The sequence below is a fragment of the Cynocephalus volans genome, chromosome 12 (assembly GCF_027409185.1).
Source record: "Cynocephalus volans isolate mCynVol1 chromosome 12, mCynVol1.pri, whole genome shotgun sequence".
Lineage (NCBI taxonomy): Eukaryota > Metazoa > Chordata > Mammalia > Dermoptera > Cynocephalidae > Cynocephalus > Cynocephalus volans.
The window spans coordinates 41,344,490-41,356,736 of NC_084471.1; the positions used below are offsets into that span (position 1 = coordinate 41,344,490).

General features: G+C 34.1%; 1 long non-coding RNA gene across 6 annotated transcripts in view; it reads left to right on the forward strand.

Annotated features, from left to right (window-relative positions):
- LOC134360983 (uncharacterized) overlaps positions 1-12,247 on the forward strand; it is a 55,072-nt gene that overhangs the window by 8,052 nt on the left and 34,773 nt on the right. For all 6 annotated transcript variants that reach the window (XR_010021375.1, XR_010021373.1, XR_010021374.1 and 3 more), the window contains one exon: positions 9,327-9,492. This is a non-coding gene — a long non-coding RNA (uncharacterized LOC134360983). The remainder of the gene's footprint in view (positions 1-9,326; positions 9,493-12,247) is intronic.

Here is a 12,247-nt window from a genome sequence, read left to right on the forward strand (position 1 = left end):
AGTTTGTATTTTCTTTCTCAAAGTGGTGGGCACAGTTTGGTCCAAGAATTACCACAGACTGTGGGTAGAATTTCTTTCTAAATTTGTTTCCAAGAAAACAGACGATCATATGCTGTTGGAGAGCAACAAAATAAGGTGCTTACACAGCCCATAATAAAACACTCTTTTCTGCTAAACACTTTAATGTGGACTGCGACAAGCACGACTCCTGTGACGGATATTTTGTAAAGTACGACGTTCTTTTCATACAAACAAAAGCTCTATTAAACATGGTTTCCTCAACTCCACTTCTCACTTCCAAATCCTCTAGGAATTGACACCAACTGTCCATTTTGACACTTGTTCATTAAGTTCCTCTCAATAGAACTATTTTCTTCGCTCAGCTGTTGTAGCAATTTAAGGTTTTGCAAACTCTTCTGACACAGCTCTTTGTTGAACATTCTTTCTGTTTTCAGAGAACCATGTAACACCAGAGTCCTAAAGTGTGTCAGAGCGTCATTAGTGCAGTTTGCCACTTGTTCCATTACCCTGTCTCACAAAGGGAAACTTTAGCTTGACCTCTTAAAAAGTGAAAAGAGCAAAATCAATTAGTTCTCTCGATCAGGACTTAACGGTCCTGATGGCAATAAATCCATGCCAATGCTTCCTTTCCTAACCTGCATCTTTCCACACACCTGACCTGAGTGGATCCAACAGATTACAAACTGCTTACAGAAACTTTTTTTTTTCAGCAGAAATGTGTATGTGCAAACTCTGTGAGTGAGCTCATTTCACACCCATGACTAGAAGCACTAATAGATCCCAGGCAACAGAAAATGATTACTGAATCCCTTTATGAAATAATGGTCAACCTTGCTAACTTTTATTCATGAACAGGAAACCCCCTCATTTTGAGTATTAAAGGACACAAAAATAAATAATATAAGGAAGGCTACAGATTTGTAAAATATTTGTTTTGTAATAAAATGACATTGGGTGATGCAATGGTACAACTTTTCCACAGCACAGCAATGTCATTTCGGATGTGTCAGTTTTTGTTTTGGGTTAGTGAGAAACATCACATCACGAAGAAAGAATGTGAGAATGAAGGACCGCTTTGTGCTGTACCACTCTGTTGTGCTGTTCCTGGAAACGTTCACATTAGAGGTTTGCCAAAAGGCAGCAATTGTTTTGTGGTTGCTATGCTTAACAATGCTATAAGTGTAATAAATGATGTCTGACTGTTTTGATATTCTTTTACTGTTTTGTTCAGGTCAATTAATGTAGTTTAGTCATTTAGATTTTGTATTATGCTGTGATGTAACAGCACTAAGAACATGTGCTGCTTAAAAAAAAATCTAAGTCCTTTCCAGATATTAATTCTTTATTTTTTAATTAAAAAATGTTTTTATTTATCATTATACAATGTAGTTGATTTTCATGGCCCTTTACCAATTCCTCTCTTTCCCCCTTTCCCACCCCACAGATATTAATTCTTTAATCTTACATATATAATTCTAAAATAGCTAGACTTCTTATGTTTCCAAACTTTATTTTTACTTCTTTGAGGATTTGGTATTTTAAATAGCTTTCTAAAAGTCCAATAGCAGATTTTTTTTTTCTTTAATCTTATCCATGTCAATTCACCAAAAAGCTTATTTTTTTCTGACTTTGAAGAAAATCCCAGACTTCTCAATGGAATAAGTAATCTTTTGAAGATTAAAGTGATGATTGAAATCAGCTTTTGGATATATGGTAATACTATAATACTATTTTTGGCAGTGGTAAGTTACTTAAGGAGTTTTATAAATGCACGATCTTAGCAATAACCTCAGCTACAGGAAAAATGAAGTATGGTCTTATAAGATCTTACAAGATTAGTGTGAATTTTTCTGAGGGTGCAGTAATTTAGATCTATCTTCAGAAGTGAGCAGCAAGACTTTTCTGGGGCTCTGGAGCTTTTAATAGTTTATTGGAGTAAAGGCAAATACGAAGAGAGAAACAGAGAGACAGAGACAGGAGAGAAAGGAAAAGAGAGAGAGGAGAAAGAGAGAGAGAGACAGAGAGAGGAGGAAAACAAGGAGGAGGAAGAGGGAGAGGAGAGGGTGAGAGAATAAGTCATTCCAAGTTCAGAATTGACCCTTAGACTTCCATCAAAATTGGCTCTAAAAGAATCACAGGGTTTTGAAAATCAATACATAATATGGAATTATTTAAAATGTCTAGTATTACTGATTGACACAAAAGGTTTTAGGGTAAAATACGTCTTTTTAACGGCTTGTTTCCTTGGGAAAAAATTTAGTGGAAAAATTATCACACCAGCCACAGAAAGCTTGGAAGTACTTGCTCTGTCCTGTATGCTACTACGTCAGAGTTCATGACTGTAAGCAAATACTTGTGGGGAGACTATTTGTGAAGTATGGATCATCAAACTGTGCTCATTTTTCACAACTGTCTCTTTTCACACAGCTCATATTGATTACGGTATCTGGTTCTAGGATTATCTATATTCTAGCACTTATCACATTGCCCTATAATGCTTATTAGAGCATATCACTCGCTACTTAGGGTGGGAACTGTGTAATCATCAGTTTAGATTGCAGAAGACTACCTCGTTTAAAATAGATGCTACGTAATATTTGCAAGTGAATGAATGAAAGTGATATTTGTCAAAACCTTCATTCATTTTCTTTGAGATGAAGTGGCATTTACTTATTAGATATTTATTTCTATTTCTATTTGTTTAAAACCTATTGACGTTTTGCCCAAAAGATACACCTCTAAAGCAGTGCAAGACGTAATGCTCATTTATTCTCTTTGAAAGTAGTTCTCCAGCTTTTGTTTTGGTAAAAGTTCCTGGAACCTATACGGGACCAGAACCTCTCCACTCAAAAAACATTTTGTAACAAGACTTTTATATTTCTGTAGCTGATGTTGCTAAGCTTTATATACAAGTCTGGCCGTCACAACAAAAATCATAGCACACCAATTTGAGTTCAGACATTCATGCTATGTTTATAATAAGAGTATACTTATTTATTGGCTGCTCGATTTAAAAGCAGTGGTGGGTTACTAGATCCTGCTTACATGGCTCCTGAATACCAGGCCATGCCTCATATCTCCAGCCTCTGTGTCAATGAGAGTCAATATTCCACCCTATTGGCCCCATAAGAGTGAGGGTGTCAGGACATGGGTTTACTTTACCCTTGCCTACTATCTATAATACTCTCCAGAAGCTGATCAGTGTCTCAACCTTTCCACCCTCTGCACATTGCTGGTTCCGGGGTTCCCAGGTACCTGAAGGTAGTCAGAACAGTATGGAACCCAGCATGGGAAACTGTAATCCTTACCTCCCCTCTTTGTATCCTTCAACCTTCTTCTTCGCAAAGTCATAGGTTTATAGTAAGAAAAATATTTTAATTTATCTTAAAATAACTTAATTTTGTAAGACACTTTTCAGTCTAGTAAATCTTCATTAGAAACAAATAATGTCTTAAATGTTACATGTTGGGTAGTCTATTTATAAGAGGCCTTTGAAATGATCGTAGTGGTCTCCAAGGTGCTATTGAAATTACCAGGCCTCAAGGTTTCTTAAGTAGTAATCCTGGGATCAATTGCATCAGAATCCCTAGGGAAGCTTATTCAAATTAGGATTCCCAAGATCTACTGTGGCCCAACTGAACCAGAGGATTTGTGTAAATGCCAATAGTGCTGTTGGTGGGATTAAATGTGTGTAGCCTAGTGGTTTTTAAGTTTGGCTGCATATTAGAATCACCTGGAAAACTTGGAAACTATTTATAATGTGCAGCCAAGGTTGAGAACCTCTGGCCTAGCACAATGCCCAACACCTATTAGATGGTGAATAAGTGATAGATACACTTAAGCTAATAAAAGAAAAGCTAGCAACTGATTAAAAACCTATTTCTAATTCTAACTTATGAAGTAAAAGGACGATCAATCAAATCTCCCGTGTGTGTGTGTGTGTGTGTGTGTGTGTGTGTGTGTGTATTGCTTCAAATAAGACTAAATCTTGACTTTTAGTGACCATACATTTTTCCCCAAATACACATGGTTAAATGATTTTACATTAGTAAAAATAAATATAATTTAAATTATAAATAGCATTGGTCACTGTGTATAATACAACTCCTTTTCTTTAGTAAAATTCTAATTTAAAACATGGATTCTAGAATAAAACGTCAAGAAGAAATAAAACTATAATTCAATTACTGTAAAATCCAAATTCTCATATGATGATAAAAGTAATAAATACCAATATGTATTGAGTATTTCCTGTGAGCAAGTTACTTAAAGTTTTTTAGATATATTAATTCTTTTTTCACAATATCCCTAAAAGAGTTAATATCAGCCCCAAATCTTCACATTATACATTTAAAGTGAAAACAAATATGGAAAATAAATACTAAGATAAATAACTTGTCTCCATATATTGTTTTATAAATAATTATTTGTTGGGATGAAATTTGCCTAAACACCTCTCAAATTGTGATATTTTTTTCTTTAGAAGTTAAGATAATGGCATTCTTCTCGGTGTATAACCACCTAGCTTGTTATATTATGAGAACAATGAGAGCTGAAGTACAAACTACGTCATCTCACTACAATTTCTACTGCTAGATTATGTGTATAACTAGTATAGCTGGTAAATAGGACAACTTTAGTTTTTAGGACTGGAAACAAGGCCTGCACTACATTTGCATCAAAGATTACTTGATGCTGAGACAAGAGTATTGAAGGAATATATCTTATTTTTCCAGATGAGACTAAATTCTTCTCAGAGTTTGGAGTGAGGCTGAGCTTTCTGTTTAGATTGGGTTGCTTCTGATTCGTATATAGGAGTGAGCATTGTGAGAGCAGGCAACCAGGTATCTTGCTCCAAATAATAAAATTTGGTTATCTGAGAAATTTAGTTATATGGACAAGGTCTGTTAAAAGATAAACTGAGATGCAACGAAAATGCTAAAGACTTTGAGCAAACAGATTCGTGAATTGGAAAGCACCAAACTGAAAGAGGTTTTGAGCTCTGTTGAAGAATGCAGTGAAAGGCATTTATAGAGTGAATGCGGAGGCAAGACAAAGAAAATACTTACCTGGTTACAGTAACGCAGTTGCCTTATTTAATCTAGTCTATCAGAAAGTCCCTAGTTATATAAATATAAGTCAGTTGGCAGCTTTTGATTTCTTGAGATTAAGTTTGGTTTTTCCCTGACACTGGTGTCTACAAAAAATGGCGCAAGTTAGGTTTTGCTTGTTTGCAATTCAAGCAAGGTCAAGGTTACTTTCAAGGTCTAACTGGGTTTGTCTGTTCAGGGGTTTTTCAGGACTTGTCTCCATTTTATTCTATTTTAACGCATTCTTCCTAATAGATTATATTATAGGCCATTTTTATTAAATTTGTTGAACCGGGAAACACGATTACTCAAAGTAGTCTAGTGGTCTAAACTTCAAATTTTGCCTGTGGGACACACATCTTTGAATTCTTACGAAATGTGGAGAAGAAGTAAATGTCTAACATAGGGGTGATAGGATCCACTAGAAGGCATTAGAAGTTGAGCCAGCTATTATCCTGACCATATTGAAGTTATTTATGACTTTAAAGGAAACAAGACCTTTGGACATACTGAGATTTATTCTCTTCAAACTCCATTTTGGTTTCTGGTGAAGGAGTTGAAATCTAACACGATTTCTTTTATTTCCCTTTTTTTTCTAGTAGCCAAGTTTTCTACCCTCATTTACTTAATAACTTATCTTTGTTCCATTGGTGGGTGATATTTCCTTACTGACTATTTAAATCTTATAACATGGCCTATGTTAGAAAACCTTGTCTGCTTCATGGAGGTATTGCTTGCTTCTCCTCTCAATAACATGCTTTTAATTTTATTTAGATAATAAAACATTTTAATATATGAAAGAGCAGTTCTCCTCTCGTTATTTTTATCACTAAAAATTTTGAAATTTATTTCTCAGTTGTTTATTTTTCCAGATGAACTTAAAAAGTTTTTTCAAATTTGAAACAAATACTATAAAGATTTTTAAACTGACGTGTTCAACCCATGAAGTAATTGGAGAAGAACCGTGTTCTTTATAATAAGCTTCTTTGATTCAAAAGAAATCATATTTTAAATTTCCCCGTTTTATAGTTTTCTTCAGAAAGGCACCACAAGTTTAATCTCTTGGTATTTTATTTTGGGCACTGTCAGTGAAGTAATTTTTCCCATTATATCTTCTCACTTATATTAATTGTTAATATATATTACATATGTGTGTGTATATATATATACACACACACATACATATTTTGTGGTCACCTGCTTTAGAACATTTCTTATTACTTGTAATTTTTTCCATCTATTTATCTGTGTATTTTAGGTACGCAATAGTTCTGTACCCCAAAATAGCAATTTTGACTTTTGTCATTTCCATTTTCATTATTGCTTTGGTTAGATTAGAGTGGTAATATATTTTTGTCATCTGATTTTGATGATGTTCTGCCCCTAAATTCTCTCTGGTACCCTAGCTACTTAAAACATTCATTCAGTCAGTCATTCAGTTATTCAGTTACCATCTATTCAGTGCATAGGCACTGCGAAGGAAATGAGGTTCATCAAGCCCTGTCTGGGTCTCCACCTTGTCTGTACCCCTGAGGGCACTTTCAGCAGCTACTGAACCCAGCTAGTGAGTAGATTCCTGCTCCTTGCTGACCCGCTTCCCCGCCACTGGCTTTACTTGGAATTGTGTAACACCAGTTCCTGGATTCTCTTTAGCCTTGCTTCACCTGCCTGTTACGATACACCACCTCTTGCTTGTCTTCTCTCGTGTGTCCTGCTGGCCTGGTTTACCACCTGTCGCTCCTTACTCTACTCTCTGGACCCGGTGTCCGCCTCCACGCATGTGCACACTGGCAGCTGACTCGAGCCGCCTTTGCATCTCCGGCACCTGCTTCACCCCTGCGGGGTATCTTGTTCCAGATTCCTTCTGAAACTGCCTCACCCTACCTTTTTAGTTCAATTAGTTTTGATTAAATCTTTTAAAAATATGCTCAACCCGTTCCTGTCTCCTTAAAGAGTAAATATAATGTAATTGAGAGAAAAAAAGTTTTCTTAAATATGCAGGTACATTGATTGTAACATTTATTTTTGTTGGTGGCTATTGAATTATGTTGGATTTCAATAAATGGTTCCTAATTTTTATGTTTTGAAGGTATATGTCCTTTTAACAGGGATTTGTGTGTGCATGCACTATATAGGGATACAAGCCTTCAGTTTTGCTGCACCCCGATTGCTGTGAACTAGCAAACCAAATTTTTTTAAATGTAAGAAAAATTTAACTATATTGTAAGAAAAAAAGACTTTGATGAACTAATTTTCAATAAGTTGCCCAATTGTACAGTTCCTTTTTGTTAATTTGTTTAAAGCCTTTTTGTATACTATCAAGTTCTCGGTTTCATTCTGGATAACTGATGATCCCGAACAAATAATACATTTCTGTATGCCAGTTTTCTGGGCTCTTCCACCTTCATTTATTTGGTCCAGAGGTGTTTGTTTGTTCTCTGATTGAAAAGATATTTTAGCATGAGCGGATTGGTAGGAAAATACATTGACACACAAGCAACATTATTTTGCTTCTGCTAAGGCAAACTTTCTTTATTTTATTTTATTTTATTTTATTTTATTTTGTCGATATACATTGTGGCTGATTATTGTTGCCCCTTACCAAAACCTCCCTCCCTCCTCCCTGTCCTCCCTCCCCCACAACAATGTCCTTTCTGTTTGCTTGTCGTATCAACTTCAAGTAATTGTAGTTGTTATATCTTCTTCCCCGCCCCCCGCCCCCGGTTTTCTGTGTGTGTGTGTGTGTGTGTGTGTGTGTGTGTGTGTGTGTGTGTGTGAATTTATATATTAATTTTTAGCTCCCCCCAATAAGTGAGAACATGTGGTATTTCTCTTTCTGTGCCTGACTCGTTTCACTTAATATAATTCTCTAAGGTATACCTGTTCCCCAATGTTCATTGCAGCACTCTTTACAATAGCCAAGAGTTGGAACCAGCCCAAATGTCCATCATCAGATGAGTGGATACGGAAAATGTGTTACATCTACACAATGGAATACTACTCAGCTATAAAAACGAATGAAATACTGCCATTTGCAACAACATGGATGGACCTTGAGAGAATTATATTAAGGCAAACTTTCAACTGAACATATTTGTTTGAGTGTCTCTCCTTTGTAAAATGTTATGCTAAATACTACATGGATAAAAATCACAAGAAAAACTTAGTCCTTATTCACATGTAGCTGACAGTCTAGTAAGTGGGGAATGCCAGTGCATAAGAACCTGTAAATATGCCTTGAGAAAGGTACTAAGAAAGATATTGATTATTGAGGGAAGTATAAGAGCAAAAGCATGATATCGGGGGTGTGTTGGACATGCTTTAGTGGGCAGCAAGTATTCTAATTTGGTTTAGGACTAGGAAAATAAAGAGGAATACCACAGGAAAGTCATTTTTAAATGTGAGTTTAATTCAATAGGCAATGAAGGGCTATTGAACAGAACAGTGAAATGATCAGAGCTGAGAGGCACATAAATCTGGCAAAAAAGTACAGAGAGTTGAAAAAAAAAAAACCCCATAAATTTGTCTTTGACCAAATATATATTGGGTGAGGCAGCAAACAACAGAAAGAATATTGGACAAGATACCTGAGTACAAAGATGATCACCGACTATGTAGCATGAGTAATTTAATTTGCACAAAATAAACTATTACAGACAGTATAAAGAAGCTTCTGTTCTTGAGAATGGGAATAATTGGAGTTCATGTGTATGTGCTATGTCTGAGTCAGTAAGATAAGAGATATTCTTGTATATTTGGTGGTCTGTATGTATGAGCAGAGTATGGTGGCAAACACTACAGGCTCTGAAGCCAGACTTTCTGTGTTCAAGTCTAGGCTCTTTCATTTACTTAACGTATAACCGTGGGCAGTTTATCTTTTTGCTTTGGTTTACTCATCTGTAAAAGGCAGACAATAGCACCTACTTCTAAGAACTGTAGTGAGACTAATGAATTAATATTTGTAAAGTCCTTAGAAGAGTGCCTGGCACATGCTAATGATTTAATAAAGAAAGCTATTATTATTGATGGCATATGAAATTATAATAGTCATTTTATGTAAATTATTTGTATCACAATTTTAAGTATATTCTTCAAAACATAAATACATAAAACTACTGATTTAACAGCCCAGGGAATAGATGTTAATCTGGATACTATTCATCAACTTTATGAATGTGGTACACTTTGATTGATGGATTTCGCTCTGTGTTTCAGTGGGAGAGTCCAGCAAGTGAATTCATTATATCTTTCATGGAAATTCATGGCGTTAAACACACTAAGTGAATTCTCTGGAAGACAGTCAGAGCATGTCAAGTTTTATTTTTAATGTTTAAAACACTGATTGTTCATGCTTTGGGAATGAAGAAAGGAAATAACAAATGTAAGTATTTTGCTCCATTTTGCACTCATTCAAGTAGGAGAGGAGACTGATAGATTTATGAAAATAATTGGTAAACATTTTATGTCACTTATTTTAACAAATTGTAAAGTCTAAAATTTACTCATGATTTTAAAATTATGAAATATTCAAACAGAAAACTATAAAGTATAATATAGTACGTATTTTTGTTCATTACTTAATTTTAGCAAATCTAACACTATTGCCACATGATTCAAATTTCAAAACAAAAAATTACAAATGAGTTTGAAATCCCTGTGTATTGCCCTGATGTCATCCCAATTCATCTTCCTAACTGCTTTTTTCCAATGCCAGGAATAACTATAATTCTGATGTGAATACTTACAATCTCATTCAAGATTTTATATCTGTACAATAATGAATTCATTCATAAACATATATAGTTTTATATGTTATATAAGTTATATAAGTGGCATGTTATATATACCTTGAAGCTTTTTTTCATTATTGTTTTATTTCTTTAACTTTATTGGATTATAATTTACATAAAATAAAAAGCACTTACTGTATGTATACAATTTATGGCATTTCACACATGGAAATGCCTGTGTAAACATCACTCCATTCAAGATATAGATCACTTTCATCTTCCCCAGAATGTTTCCCTGTGTTCATTGCAGTCAATTCTTCACATATACCCCACTCCAGGTAATCATTTAATCAATTTCTATCACTATAGATTATTTTGACCTATTCCAGAACTTCATATAAATCAATTCTTACAGTATGTACACTCTTGTGTCTGTCTTCTTTCACTCAGCATGTTTCTTGAGAATTCTTCCTGTTCCTGTGTGTGGCATTATATTCTTTCCATCTAAATTATAAAGTCAACTTATCAATTTCTAAAAAAAAAATAGCTTTATGGCATTTCTATTGATATTCCACTGAATCAATAAATCAATATGAAGAGAATTAACATTTTAATAATATTGAGTTTTTGAGTTCATAAACAAACCTTTTATTTTTATTTTTAGTTTTTTAATTTAATTTAATTTTGTCAATATACAATGTGGTTGATTATTGTGGCCCATTATCGAAACCTCCCTCCCTCCACCCTCTCCCCCCTCCCTCCCTCCCAATAACCTCATATCTGTTCCCTTGTCGTATCAACTTCAAGGAATAAACAAACCTTTTAATGTATTTATTTAGGTATCCTTTAATTCCTCTCATCAATGTTTAGTTGTTTTTATTGTATAGATCTTGCACATATCTTGTTAAATTCATCCTTAGCTTTTCATGTTTGGGGATGCTATTCTTAGCGATATTTTAATTACAGTTTCCAGTTGTTGATTACTTGTAGGTAGAAATAAAATAGATTTTTGTATTTTTACCTTATATTCTGTGAACTTCTTAAAGCTACTTATTACATCTAGCAGCTAAATTTTGTAGATTTATCAGATTATGCACTATACCCATATAGACAGTTTTACTTCTTCCTCTACAGTGTGTTCAATTTATTTCTTTTTCTTGCCTTACTGTAACAGCTAGGAACACCAGCAAAATGTTGAATAGAAGTTGTGAGGGCAGGCATCCTTGCCTTTTCTTTATATTATGCTGAAGAACTCTAATATTTCACCACTTAGCATGATATTGGCTTTAGCTTTTTTGTCATTGATTGTTCTTAATTTGAGGAAGTGCTTTCACCACCTTTGAATTGGCTTGCATTGTTTCTGAATAGATGTCAGAGTATTTTCTTTTCTTTGATCCTCATAACAGGTATCTCTTTTCTTTGTTGCCTTTAAAATGTTTATGTTTATTATTGAATTGCAGTAATTTGTATATGATATGCCTTGGTGTAGTTGTGTGTGTGTGTATGTGTGTGCATGTGCAGAAATGATATTGTGTGTGTATGTAAATGAGAGAAATAATAGTGGGGAGAGAAATGATAGTGTAGGCATGTGTGTGTTTATCTGTTTAGATTTCATTGAGATTCTTGAATATGTACATTTATATTTTTCAAATAATTTAAGAAATATTTAGATATTTTTTTCTGCTCTCCCCTGCCCCTTAATTCTGTAACTCTGTAATTCTGATTACAGTTATGTTAAACTTGAAATTTGACTCACAGGTCACTGAGGATTTCTAGGTTTTCTTCAGCATTTTTTGTCTCTATGTTTCATTTTGGATAATTTTTATTGCCGTATATTTAAGTTTACTGACCTTCTTTTCTGCAATGTCTAGTCTGTTCTAATTGCATCCAGTAAAATTTTGACATCAGATATTATGGTTTTCAGCTCTAGGAGTTTCTTTTTAATTTTTTTGTAGATTCCAGTAAGATTTATGTTTTTCTCTATTATCATATTTTAATAGCTGTATTAAAAGTTCTTGCCTGCTAATTCCATCATTTCTATTACTTATGCATCAGTTTCTATTAATGGATCATTCTCCTGGTTATGGGTCACATTTTAATGCATTTTTACATGTCTAGTAATTTGTCATTGGATGCTGGGTATTGTGAATGTTACATTGTTAAATGCATTTTCTTGGCTTCATTTTAAAAGGGTTGGATTTTTGTGTGTGTGTTTTTGTTTTATTGCAATGTAGTTTATTTTAATTTGATATTTCAAATCCTGTTTTAAAGTTTTGTTAGGGGAGTCTAATTTACTTGGCCTCTCTATAAGATTTCTACTGAAGCCCCAGATATTCTCCATTAACATTTCATTTAAGAAAGAATCTTTTGAGGTTTTGAATTTAGAAATGAATTTTACTGTTTACG